The 13,605-nt window shown below is 55.2% G+C and overlaps 1 protein-coding gene and 1 pseudogene across 2 annotated transcripts in view; one reads left to right on the forward strand and one right to left on the reverse strand.

Moving 5' to 3' along the window:
* Positions 1 to 13,605, forward strand: part of LOC311530637 (C-type lectin domain family 2 member D-like) — a 322,581-nt gene that overhangs the window by 237,667 nt on the left and 71,309 nt on the right.
* The window catches only part of LOC311530632 (C-type lectin domain family 2 member D-like), a 52,877-nt pseudogene that overhangs the window by 4,053 nt on the left and 35,219 nt on the right, over positions 1 to 13,605 (reverse strand). The window contains exon 2 of the transcript in view: positions 1,205 to 1,303. The product of the transcript in view is annotated as a C-type lectin domain family 2 member D-like (transcript). The remainder of the gene's footprint in view (positions 1 to 1,204; positions 1,304 to 13,605) is intronic.

Genomic DNA, 13,605 nt, shown 5'->3' on the forward strand with positions numbered 1-13,605 from the left:
GTAGATTTAACTGTCCAGTGCATGGTAGCCCACACCCCTGCCCTACTGAACTGAGCAGAGAAGTCAGTGACGAACAGTTGATGGCACAGGCTGTCTCCACCATCCATCTCCAGCTCAGATGCCACATGTTCTGCAGAGCTCCCTGCACCTGCAGGTGTGTAACCAACCCTAAGCTCACAGATTCCCACCTTACACAGTGAGAGCCAATGCTGCCCATTGCAGCAGCCTGCCATTACAGCAGGGAGCTGGGATTCAGGGCCCATCTGTATCAGAGCAATCTGCACCAGTATAATCACAGTGACGCAGTGACATCAGGGAAAACACCTCCTGGAGATGCGCTGGAGCAGTGCGGCTTGCTCTGGTAACTTCCTGCAGCGAACTGCAGCAAGGCAAGCTCCTTTGTGCACCAGTGCAGTGCGTCTGCTTTAGCGGTTTGCCCCAATTCAACTGCACGGATGTCATGACATCGGCACAGAGGATTCCTAATGCAGACAGACCTGGATTCAATCCCCTCTGCCAGCTGCTAAACCCTCCTGGGGCCCAGTGATCGGATCCCAGGGCAATAGAGAAATCCCACCCCCGACATTCCCCAGCACGCCCTGCCCCAGACAACGGGGGGATACAACAGGGTTCATGTTCACCGCAAACAGACGCCCTCTGCACAAGCACACGCTGTCTGGGCAGCCCGGGGGAGTGAATGGTGCTAAGGGACCCTTCCTGGCCAAGCTCAGCGATTGGTGGGTTTCCACACTGCGCTGGTGGAGGGGTCTAGACTGAGTTCTACGGCTCATTTCAGTAATACGGCAGCACCTGCCGCCCGGCCACAGGCGTGACCTGAAGATCCAGGAAGGCCAAGCTGGTAACCTCAGAGCAACACAGGGAAGGCAAAGGGCTCAGTGTTGCACTGCATCCTGTCCCACTGGACACCCTGGTCAGGGACTGCTTCATGGCGTGTGGCAAAGGTGACTTGGGTCCAAAGTGCTCAGAGATGGGCTGGGGGGGCTAATGTCAGTCAGATCGTCCTGACACAGAGAGTGCCCAGGTGCAGGGGTCTGGGAGGAAGATCCCCCAGGAATCCTCTGCCCCAGGGGCAGAAGCCGGACAGTCCGGGAGGAGAGAGTGAGTGTGGTAGGTCACGGGGGAATGGGATGCGCGGAGATCGTAGATGGAGGGGAAGGGAGCCGGGCGGAAGCTGGGAACTCACCTGCCAGAGCAATGATGGCAGCAATCAACGCAGACCATACAACTATCACTGCAACCACAACTCTACAGGTTGGACTTTTCTGGCAGTTCCAAGGAGGGTCTGAAACAGAAAGACCCGTCAGGCAGGGCTGGGAGGACACGTCTCACTGACAGCACCGGGGCTGGAGCTGCCCTGGAACATGCAGCGTTCTTGTCTAGTTTTTGTAAAGCTCTCCAACACAATGCAGATCTGGAGCTGCATTCGCATGTCCTGAGGGCTGTCCTGCACCATGGTCACCACGGGCAGGTAGGTCATCAACCTCCATCTCTGTCCCAGCTGCAGGATGGCCTCTGGTTCCTGCTCCCTCAGGAACCTGGAGATACTGAAAAAGGGGTGGGGTTGGCAGAGCAGGAGAACACCCCATGAGGTTAAGAAATGGCAGTGAGAGCCTTTTCCCTCCCTGGGAGATTATGGTGTCCCTCTGTGGGGACTCCCTTCCTGGCAGATGCTAGTGAGCTATTGAAAGAGCTCAGCCTGTTTAGATTATAAAAAAGATTGGGTGGTGACATCATTGAAGTGTTGAAGTGACTTCATGGAGAGAAAATATTGGGTATTAAAGGGCTCATTAATCTATCAGAGAAAAGCATAACAAGACCCAGTGGCTGGAAACTCAAAAGAGACCAATTCGTATTAGAAAGAGGGCACACATATTCAACAGTGAGGACGAATCACCAAAGGAAGAAACTAGAAAGGGAAGTGGTGGGAATTCCCCACCTCTTGATGTCTTCTAATGAAGACTAGATGCCTTTCTGGAACGTGTGTAGTCAAAAATTAGCTCCTATGCTCTACAGAAAGCATGTGATATGCAGGGGGTCAGATGACACGCTCTAATGGTCTCTTCTGTCCATAAAGTCTGCTAATTGATGAAAAATGAGCGTAGCATGGGGAGAAGCCTCTGATGTTTTACTGTGTTCGGCTTGAGCCCACAATGAACGCTCATTGAGAGGGGTGATCCAGGGGAAGCAGCTCAAACATCCAATGTGGCTGGACAGGGGCAGGACATCAGCACTGCAGGGGAGGGGTGGGTGTGGCAGTGACATCACAAGGGCCTTTGGCAGGACCTCAGCCTATTGGACAAAGGTGGTAGGGAGGCGATGACCTCACAGAGAGATCTTGACATCAGCCAGGCAGGACAGGGGTGCAGGACAGGGGCCACCTCGGAGATCCCTGTGGCTTTGCTTCAGCACGTCTCCTTCTCGAGGTCTCTCCTAGAGGACTGAGAGAGCATTCACTTTCACATTCGTGAGCGCAAGGAGGACCCTCTTCGGAGTTTTCTCCTTTTCTTTTAGTGGTTTTGCTCGAAAACAGACGTCCCTGTATAGAAGGTAAGAGCCTCGGAGAGGTTTGGAACCTGTTCAGTCTGATCCATCAGGTGTCGGCTGATTTTTAGGAATGGAAAACACAAGATTGCGGGGGCAGCATTTTATTTCCGACCTAAGACTTTGTCCCTTAGAATTACTGGGGACATTGGGGTTTCTCCTTTTTGTTTTCCCTTTTCCTGTCTCTCCCTCCTTTCTCGTCTTCTCTTGCATCTTTGTCCTTTTCCCCTGCTTTCCTTTCACCACCAGGACCTGTCTGTGCGTGTGGAGTTGGGGACGGAGGCGGGGGGGGGGGTTGCACTCCAACTCTCATTGCGGGAGGCCCTCCCAAAGACATGTGGCTGGAATAGTGCTCTAAGAGTGACTCCCTCCGGTGGTGACCCTGGACATCTGGTGAGAACTCTCAGCTTTCTGCTTCTCAGAGTCTCAATGCTGATTGGGGGAGTTTGGGGCTATTGTGAGGGAGGAGGCTCAGGTCCTTGTGACCCTCTTTTAAGACCAAGGAAATAGGGCGTAACCAAACATGTATTTGATTGCTCTTGCCGCTTTTCTCCATTCATTGTCTTGGAGTAATTCACGATTCTCTCTCTAATGGGCTAGTTCTTCTAAAATACTTACTAAAGAATTAGGTTTTAATAAAGCCAAATGCAACCCCATACCTCCAGTAACAAAGGAGTCAGGCGGCACCCTACAGAATTGGGGACAATCCGCTGGAAAGCAGTGACCCTGAAAAGGATTTTGGGGTCATAGTGGACAAGCTGTTCAACATGAGCTGTCAATGTGAAACTGTGTTAAAAAAGGTTAAAGCCATTCTTGGCTGGATAGAGTAGTGAGAATGGAAAGGGAAGTGAAAGAGCATTGGTGAGACTGATGTTGGAATGTTGAATCCAGTTCTTGTGTCCACATTTTGAATATTATGTTAAAACAATTGGAGAGGGTGCAGAAAAGATTCATAACTGAGTGATGGGGATGATGCCCTATTATGAGACATTGAAAAAGCTCAATCTGCTTAGTATATACAAGAGAAGAATGAGAAGTGAGTTGCTTGACTTCATGGAGAGAAAATGTTGAGTATAAAAGGGCTCTTTTATGTCTCAGAGAAAGGCATGACAAAACCCCATGGATGGAAGCAGAAATCAGAAAAAGGATAATGACAATAAGACCCAGATTTGTAAGAGGGTGGTTTGTCATTGGCACAAAGTACCAAGAGAAATTATGGCTTCTCCATCTCTTGATCTCTTCGAATAAAGACTAGATGCCTTTCTGGAAAATGTTTGAGTAAAAGAAAAGCCCAGCTCTTCTGACATACAGGAGGCCTTAGGATACGCAGGGGATCAGATTAAATGCTCGAATGGTTCCTTCTGGCCATAAAGTCAACTAACTTGTGAAAACCTAATTGCGGCCTGGGGAAGAACTTCTGTGTTCTACTATGTAGTCGGTGTCACCCCACAAGGAAGTGACATTGAGTGGGGTGATCCAGGGGAAGCGGCTGAAACATCCAACGTGGCTGGACAGGGGCAGGACATCAGCACTACAAGGGAGTGGTGGGTGTGGCAGTGACATCACAAGGGCCTTTGGCAGGACCTCAGCCTATTGGACAAAGGTGGTGGGGAGGCGATGACCTCACAGAGAGAACTTGACATCAGCCAGGCAGGACAGGGGTGCAGGACAGGGGCAAGCTCGGAGATCCCTGTGGCTTTGCTTCAGCACGTCTCCTTCTCGAGGTCTCTCCTGGAGGACTGAGAGAGCATTCACTTGCACGTACGTGAGCGCAAGGAGGACCCTCTTTGGAGTTTTCTCCTTTTCTTTTAGTGGATTTGCTCGAAAACAGACGTCCCTGTATAGAAGGTAAGAGCCTCGGAGAGGTTTGGAACCTGTTCAGTCTGATCCATCAGGTGCTGGCTGATTTTTAGGAAAGGAAAACATTAGATTGCGGGGGGCAGTATTTTATTTCCGACCTAGGATTTTGTCCCTTAGAATTACTGTGGACATTGGGGTTTCTCCTTTTGTTTTCCCTTTTCCTCTGTCCCTCCTACCTTTCTCTTCTTGCTTCCTTTGTCCTTTTCCTCTGCTCTCTTCCCACCACCAGGAGCTCTGTGTGTGGAGCGGGGTCCGGGGGGGTTGTGGGAGGCCCTCACAGAGAGGTGAGACTGGACTAGTGCTCCGAGAGTGATCCCCTCGGTGGTGACCGGGGCCATTCTTTGGGCTATTTGATGAGATCCCTTAGCCTCCCACCCCTCAAAGTCTCAACCTTGATTGGCTGAGGAGGGGGCTATTGACAGGGAGGAAACTCTGGTCTTTGTTGTTCTCTTTTATGACCAAGCAAATAAGTCACAATCAGTTATACGTTTGACCAATGTGGATGCTGCTCTCCATTCATTGTCTCGGAGCAGTTCATGATCCTCTCGAACATTCCAGTTCTTCTGAAATAATTGCTGAATAATTACTATGAACAATTGTTGGTCTGTAGCTCATTTGAGAGCAATTCTGCTACTGACTGGCTGCATCAGCTAAGACAAGTCCCTGCTCCTTTCTCAGCCTTCGTTTCTCCTTCTGTCAAGAAGGAATAACAATCCTCTCCCACCTACCTCGCCATGGGTGGATGCTGGGGATCCACTGAACAGTGTCACTCGGAGCAGTGCAGACTAGGGGGTGTCCTATCACACTGAGCCATATCAGATTATAACCTAATATTCAATTTGATTTGTATTTTATTGTTTTGAAATTGTGAAAAGCAGCAACTACTTAGCTCAGACTGAAGCATCTCATCCAATTTTCTAGAGCATAGTGTCTCCCCTTTGTGTATGACGAGACAGTTGAATGCACTGTGACGGACAGGAGATGCTCTTGTTTTGCAAACAGATATTTTTGCAAAGAATTTTCATCCTACTTGTTATGATTTCAAGAAACAAAGTGGTTTCGTTTGAATGGATTTTCTGACAGAAAAAGGTTTCCATGAAAATGTTCACACCTTATTTCCTGGGCCTTATCCCTGCCTCTGGGGGGTTGTTGTCTGTTAGTTAGAACAGGAATCAGGACAGTTGTCTTCTCTTTCTGGCTCCGTCACCGCTTCGCTGTGTGACCCCTTGGGTAGGTCCAATGGGAACAGGGTCAATTCTCTAACTCCAGGCAGCAGGAAGCCTGGGTGAGATAAGGGATGTTAAGGCCATCTGCGAAGGAGAAAGGGATGTTTCCAGGTGTTGAATGTCAAGAACTCTAAACTTTGCTAAAATGGATAGTCTCGAAAAACAAGAACTAGTTGGGGCCAAACTTTAACCATTGTCTTTTATAAAGCCCATTCAGGAATGTGAGTCCCAGAGAGCCATAGAGAGGGGGAGCAACTTGCCCAAAGTCCCACAGTCCCGCAGCAATGGAAGCAGGAGTGACACTCTCTCTCAAAGGCAGGGGGACCAGACATTAGGGCCTGGTTGCAATTGCCAGCTGTGGGAGGGAGTGTGCGGCAGTGGTGAGTGAAGGGGTCCATCCATGGCTCTGACACTCGGTGTGACCCTGTGGTCGCAGCTGAGGCCCGTTTGCCGTCAGTAGGGTTGGGGTCCCATGGCTACAGCCCAGTGGGTTTGGGAGGCTCCAGGAAGGTGAGTAAAGTGCTGGGATGTCAGGATCCCGGAGGCGCTGTCACCTCCGCCCTAGGGCCGTGTTCTGCACCCCCTGCTGCTGGCTGAGTTTCTCCGTCCCTTGGCAATCAGACAGACTCTTGTTTTCACAGCCAGTCGATCGCCCTCGTGTCATCACCCTGCCTGCTGGCTGGGCAGGGTAACTCCTGAGGTCACCACCCTCTCCAGCCTGCCTTGGGCTTGGAGAGTGAGGAGGAGGGTGAGGGACGTCTGCTGACCCTGAACATCCGCCATTCATTGTACCATCACTGAGAGCACGTGAGTGGCATTCGGGTTCCTCGGTGTGTTCCCCTCTCTGTCTGGGGGAGAGACTATCTCCAAAGGGGGATTTCATTTGCAAACAGCCCCCAAGAGCCCCTCACTCTTAGGCCAGGCAGGGGCTTCTCCAGAGCCGTCTCCAGTGTGTTTGGAAAGGTTCCAGCAATGGGGCTTCCCAGCCCTTCCCCTCCCAGCCCTTCCCTCCCAACCCTTCCCCAGGCTGAGAGTCTCTGAGGTGAGCCAGACCCTGTGAGCTGCTGAGCCTGGAAATCAATGGGGAACGAGGAGGGCTCTGTGCTTCCTGTGCCGAGGGCCTTTGTGACTTTGATGTGAGGAATGATTTCCCAGGAGAAGTCGGGACTCCTGGCTTCTGTTCCTTCTCTAGCCTGGGTGGGACAGTGGCCTGGGACGACAGGAGGGGACTGCTTCTCCAGAGTAACCGATGGTCTTTGGGACTGACCTCATTGCTGGAAAAGGATGAGCCTTCCTCGCTATTGCAGCAGCAGGGATTACGAGGGGAAACATTGGGAGCGGATCATGCAATGAACTCCTGCCCGTGTGTGTAGATGGCATTCCCTGCACTCCTGTGCGGGCAGAGGGGGCGGCTGTGGTTGGAGGAGGGAGGAGGAGGGACGGAAAAGGCCCAGGAGTGAAAGGCTGCCTTGAGCCCAGACTCAGCCCTGCTCCCCGCTCGGTTCCAGGATGGCCAGGCTCCTGCGGATGTTGCGGAGGAAGGCTCTGCAGGTGGCCCCAGAGCCTGAGGGAAGCAGCTGCCATCTTCCCAAGGGGCAGAGCAACCCCTGCGTCCCTGCTGGCGGGGAAGCAGCTCCCGTCCAGGCCAGACGGCGGAAGTGCCCGGCCTTCTGGAAAAGGACCCCGGCTCCCGGCGCAGGCCCCGAGCTGGGAGAGGCTCCGACCAGGCCCCAATGGAGCTGGCCCAGGCTGCGGTTTCGCAGACAGGACCCAGCCCAGGAGGGGCGCCGGGCAGGGTGGCTCTGGGGCTTGTTGTGTGGGCAGCAGCGGCCCCAGGAGCCCAGACCTCGTTCCCATCAGGAGGCATCGCCCTGCCCGGTCTCTGAGGACCTTCCAGCCCCTGCAGGCCAGGAGGGGGAAGGTCCCTGTCCCAGCACCGGCAGCTCAGCCTGGGACAGCGGCAGCACCTGGGCATCTGGCAGCAGCCAGGCCGATGGAGGCCACTGCTTTGTTCCAGGTGAGGAGCCAGGCGGGGCTCCGGGAGGACTGAGGACGGGATGTGAACACCCTGGGCCCAGATGCTCTCCCAGGAATACGGGGAGGGGGGAGGTCCCCATCCCAGGTGTCTGGCCTGAGCCCCGCGAACCCCACGGACAGCAGCAGCCATCACACAGCTGCCCCTTCCGCACGGGGACCTGTGGGTGGGGGTGTGAAGAGCTGCTGCCACTTTGGTCCTTGCTGCTACAGGGCCGGGGGAATCGGCACCTCCCCTGGAGTCCTGGCCAGTGGAGGGGGGGTTCTTCTCTGGGCTTCTGCAGCTGTTGGGGGCTGAAGGCATCCCTGAGAGGGAGGTTTGGGGCCCCATCTGCCCTGGGTGCCTGAGGTGGGAAGGGGGGTCTTGAATCCTGCTCTGCCCACCACGCCCGTGACTTCCCTCCCTGGTGCAGGGACCCCCCTGGATTCGGAGCAGGAGGAAGGGGTGGACGTGGCCAAAGATGAAGCTGCTCTCAAGGTCATCCGAGAGCAGCTCCAGTGCAGAGATAAGGTACAAATGTTCCCCACTGGGCTGGAACCAAGATTGCCCTGTCCCTTCCCAGCATCCCCACCCCCTGCCGAGGGTCTTGTGCCTCCTGATCCACCACCCCCAATGGGGCCCTTTTACAACCATGATGTGGGACCCCCAAGATGGGGGTGTCCCACAACAGCCAAAGTCATCTCCCCCCACAGGCACTGTCCCAGTTCCTGATCCTGCTTGTGTAGGAGTGGTGGGGGATTTGGACAATAGGCGGGTCCCCACAATCCCCCATTGAGGCCTGAGCCCTGGAGCTGGTGTGGGTGGGGCAGGAAGGTCCCTCATTAACAGGTTGTCTCTCGCTATACCCCACTCCCGGTGGGTACAGGATGAGGGGCAGCAGCTCCTGTTCCTTCAGGCCATCTACCCCGCATGTCTGGCTGCACGGGAGAGAGGGGAGGACACGCTGGAGCCGCGCTGCTGCAAGGCGGCTGTGGTGAAGAGGATCGTGGTGAGTGAGACACGCCATACGGCAGCTGGAGGGAGGGGGAGAATTGTGGGGCTGGGGGGCAGCTGAGAGTGGGGGACAAGGAATCTCATGGTCCCAGCTCAGTCGTCGGGATGGGGCTGAATGGGGGCAGTTTTGACAGGGAGGAGGAGAGAAGGGGATTGGGAGTGAGCTGGGCAGGAATCCGAGAAGGGGGACAAGTCGGATGGGCAGGAAGGAATTGGAGGAGCGGGAGGTGGTGGGGGATCCTGCTGGCCATGTGGGGCACTGGCGGTGTCATCTCCTCACTGGGAGGCGTCAGTCGGGCGTGAATCTCACACGCTCCTTTGTCTCTTTCACGTCTCACAGGAGCTCATCGAGGAGCTTCCCGATGACTCGTCACCCAGCGCCGTCCTCGCCCACTCCCTGGCTGCAGTGGGCTACCTCTGGTACTGAGACAGCCCCACCCCCCCACCCTGCCGGCTCCCCTCACCCCAGTGCTGCTCAGGCCCAAGGCTGGGAGTCACCGTCACTGTCCCTCCCAAGTCACCTCCCAAGAGTGGTGCCTCTGGCAGAGATGGTGGGGTGGGGAGGGTCACTCTCTCCTGGCAGGGCTCTTCTTTTCACTCCCATAACATGACAGGGGCCTTGGGGAGGGGCTCACTCTCGGGCTCCGATACAGGAGGGGCAGCAGGCTCCAGGGAACAGCAGCTATTCCTGTCCTGCCACTGTCTGTCTGGGACACCTTGGCCTTGTCATTCCCTAGCGAAGTGCCTCAGTTTCCATTCTCGCCAGCCTGTGCCTCTATCCCTGTGGCTTGGTGTCTGTCTTGGCGACAGTCCCACCCAGTACTGCACAGTCTAATAGCAGCTCCTCTCTCTTGCCAGCACCATGAAACCTGCCCTGGAGCCAGCCCTAGAGACCCACCTCTTGCGAGCTGCCCTTCACTCCGTCTTCACCCTAGGCACGGAGAAGGACACCACCGGCATCCAGGTACCTCCTCCTTCATCCTCCTCCTCTTCCAGAGTAGTCCTTGGTCCCTACTCCCTTGATTCGCTGGAGCTCCAGATTTAGGGGTGGGGTAGTGGAGATGGAACAAGCTGCAGGCTTGGATCCTTCCCTCCAGCAGGGAAGAGATTACGCCTCCCTGGGGGATTGCTTTCTTTCTTTCTTTCTTTCTTTCTTTCTTTCTTTCTTTCTTTCTTTCTTTCTTTCTTTCTTTCTTTCTTTCTTTCTTTCTTTCTTTCATAAGCCGTGTTTTTGCCCAGAAGCCCAGCTTCCATCCATATCAACTTGGCTGTTTCCTACTCTTCTGCCTACAAGGCCCTCTGCAGAGACCTGCTAAGCTCATGGATTAAAGGTCCAGGGGTCATCAATTCTTGCGAATTGACTGCAGTGGGATGTGAAGGAGAGAGGCTGGGAGATGTGTTTGGGAGTCTCCCCAGTGCTTCCCAGAGACCCCTCTTCCCATCCTGTGGCAGGTGTAGGCCCAGGTTCCCTAAGTCTGACCCATGCTTTGCAGACTCTGCACAAAGTCATCGCAGAGGTCCTGGATGCCATGCTGGGGAACCTGCTGGCAGAGTCCCCAGACACAGACAGGCTCCACTTCATCTTGGAGGTGAGCCCCATTTCACCGTAACTCTTTGGGGGACTGGAAAGGAGAGACTGGAAGATCCATTTTCTACTCTGTCCTCCTAGCTGGGTCCCCAGTTGGCCGTCCTTGCTTGGGGAAGTCAGTACAATGTAGTGTCAGGTCCTTCCTTCTTGAGGAACAGAGGAAGGAGCTGGGATCCAAGCCAGAGCTCTGCCTGGTTCTGCTGAGCACTAAGCACAGGGCTCCTGGCTGTCTTGGGGAGTGAGAGTCGGAAAATCCACCCTTCCCCCTCCCCTCCAACACACAGAGCCCATGAGATTAGGGAGCTAGTTCTCAGAGAAGAGGCACATGCTCCTTCCTAGAGAAACAGGAGGGCCCCAGGGAATCAGCCCTTCCCCCTGATCTGCTCTGAAATTCGTGGGGGGGATTGTGCTCTCAGTCACTCCCTACATCCCCCCAAGGATTTGCGTAGCAGGGAAGGGCCGAGGGTTCAGTCTTCTTTCTGGTGAACTGTTCAGGAATCAGGAATTCTGGGAGGATGGGACCAGCCCCGACCCCGAACATTGTCCCAATCTAGAGAGATGCGGAGAAGTTGTGACCTGAAGGGTACAAGCTGCATCCTGGGGGAAAGAATCCCCTTCTAAAGCTCTGCCATCAAGGACTCAGATATTCCCCCCTGCGCAGAATGTCTCAGGCCCCTGGGGCTGGAGGCGTGGCGGGCTCATTTGTAAAGCAGGAGCAGCTGGCCACTGAGTCTGACCTGCCTCCTTTCCCCACAGCATGTCAACGTCTGGGTCGTGTCCAGGGTGTCCCAGGAGCGAGCCAGGGCTATCAGGAGCAGCACAGCCCTGCTGAGATACACAGTCACCCTCCCTGAGTTTGACGTAAGTGAGCTCCGAGCCCAGCTTGCTGGCTCCAGGCGGAGGTGGGCTGGCTCCAGCGGGCTGCAGGATCTGCTGCTGCTGCCGGGGCTGTGGCTTCGGAGGGTTCTTCATGGGGAGGCAGAGTCAGAGCAGGATTGAGCTAGGCTTGAGTCAAGTTCTTCTTGTCCTGGTTCAGTGTTGTCCCTGGGCCTTTAAGGGGACCATGCTCCAGCCCCTGCTTGGCATCCCGGGCTCCCTTGGCAGCAGAGCAAATGAAGGCTCGATCTCAAGCTCCTCTCCCCCGGCATCTCCTGCAGAGGGGCTAAGGGGAAGGAGCCCTCTGGCCCAGGGCAGACAGGGAGCTGAGAGGAAAATGCTGATGGAGTCCCCTCTGCTCTCCCTTCCATTAGATCTCAGCTGAGTTCCCTCGGATGGGGCACCATGTGGCCCAGCTGGCTCTATTTGTCAGCGATCCAGACAAGAACATCAGCCGGCAGGCCAGGGAGGGGACTTACCGGCTCTACCAATTGCTGCTCCAACAGAGGGGTAAGGAACCCAGCTGGGACACGGAACTCAATAGCGGACTGAGAGTGACCACAGGTTGATAATGGGACCCCAGACCATTTCTCTCAGACTGACCCCAGCTGGAGAACAAGTCTCTCTCTTCCTCTGTTCTTCTCCACTCCACTGTGCAGCCACCAATGGGATTGGAAGGACACAGAAACTGCAACCAGAATGAGGAGAAAAGTCTCTCTCTCTCTCTTTCTTCCAGGCCTGACCATACATGAGGCGGAAGATCTCTGGTGCTACGACTGGCACCAGGACAGCAGGCTGTTGGGCTACAAGAATACAGCCAGAGTGGGGGAGGTAAGGGCACTGTGCCAGGGCATGACACAGCTCAGGGAGTGTAGCTGGCTGGGTTCCCTGCAGTGGATGCCTCCTGGAGACAGGAAAAGAGCCCGCTCCTTATTTCCAGTTCAGAGTTCCTCATCCAGCAACCAGTGGGACACGCTGGTGCCAAAGGTCCCACACTGGGACTGGGCCATGAGTCTCCTTGTTCTTGTCAGGCTGCAGGTTGGATTCCCCTTGAAGAAACCAAGGAGTTGCAGAGGCCATAGCCAGCAACTAGAGAAATCGCTTAGCTCGGGGAAGAGACCCTTGGTCTGTCAGCTCCAACCCCCTCCACACGCACACTCTTCTAGCCGCTGAGGTGAAGGAGATCTCTCTGCTGGAAGCAAGACAGGGTCCCCTGTCATCTCTGTGCCCTGCACAGCAGATTGGGCCTGCTCACACACATTAGAGATCCATTTCCAGCCCATCCTGGCCCCTGCCATAAATTGCCTTCCCGAAAGAGCCACTGGAGGCTTTGGTCCCTCAGCAACTGCCACCTCTTAATAAAGGGGCTTCCGTGAGCCCTGGGACCCTGAAAGCCTCCTGGGGAATGAACTGCCTTGGCCACAGCAGCTCTCTTCCCCGCCCTTTGGGGCACTAGACGCCATTGTACCGCCAGGACTTGGAGGCTGGCTCTGGGCAATCTGCTCGAGCCTCATGTCCTCTTCGTTTTAGGTCTTTGAAAAATTCTTCTCCGTCGGGCAGAGAAGATCCTTCGTGCAGACAGCTTTGCTGGCCATCTATGACCCCCTGCTGCGTGTCAGCCAGGCTGGGCTGGTGCTCGTCTACTCCCTCCTGGGGGAAGCCCAGCAACTGATGGGGGACACGGTAAGCAGCTGCAATCGACTCAGAAGCTTGGCGTGGGGCTCAGGGCCTCCTTCCCATCCTCTCGCCATGCGCTGGCCTGATAGCAAGGAGCCTAGTGTGGACTTCTGGACTTCATGGACTTCTGTTCTTAGGATGTGGTGCTCTGCTATCACTCCTGAGAAGGACAGGAGAGTCCCCTAAGTGCCCTCTGGGAACCTTTCCTGCCCCACAGAGCTGCACCCATTTCCCCATGGTCTAGTGTCCATGTCACCCCAGCCACCATCGAGAGTTGCTCCCATCCCTGGCAGCCTGGGAGGCCAAGGACTGACTGGTGATGGTGACTGACTGAGGCACATGGGCGTGGGAAGCTGGTCTTGCTGCTGGTAAGGCTGGACCCGCTCTCGAGAGATTGGGAGGATTCAGTTGGCAGGGGCTGCTGACCTGCCCCATTCAACAAGGCTGCCATCCTGTGGTTTCAGCTTTTGTCACTGGGGTGTCTTGGGGAAAGGTCTCAAGCTCTCCCCATCCCACTTCACTGCTGCCAGAATCCCTCCCGCCCCCCACCACCCTTCTAGAGCCCCCTCCCTGCCCTACCTGGGTGGGGATGGAGGTAGGGGTGGAAGAGAGGGTTCTCCGAACTTGAGCGGTGTCCCCAGGTGGGTTGGAGGTGGAACAGCTGTCATGGGCACTGATGGGAAGGTGGCAGGAGCTCACCCGACAAGGAGGGGGGTTGGCACTGGAGGTCACTAGAGAGGACAGAAAGCCTCCATCCTGGGGGTCAGGAGGGTGAATCTACCACTCAG

The sequence above is a fragment of the Lepidochelys olivacea genome (genome assembly GCF_965140295.1).
Source record: "Lepidochelys olivacea isolate rLepOli2 genome assembly, chromosome: 14".
NCBI classification, from domain to species: domain Eukaryota; kingdom Metazoa; phylum Chordata; order Testudines; family Cheloniidae; genus Lepidochelys; species Lepidochelys olivacea.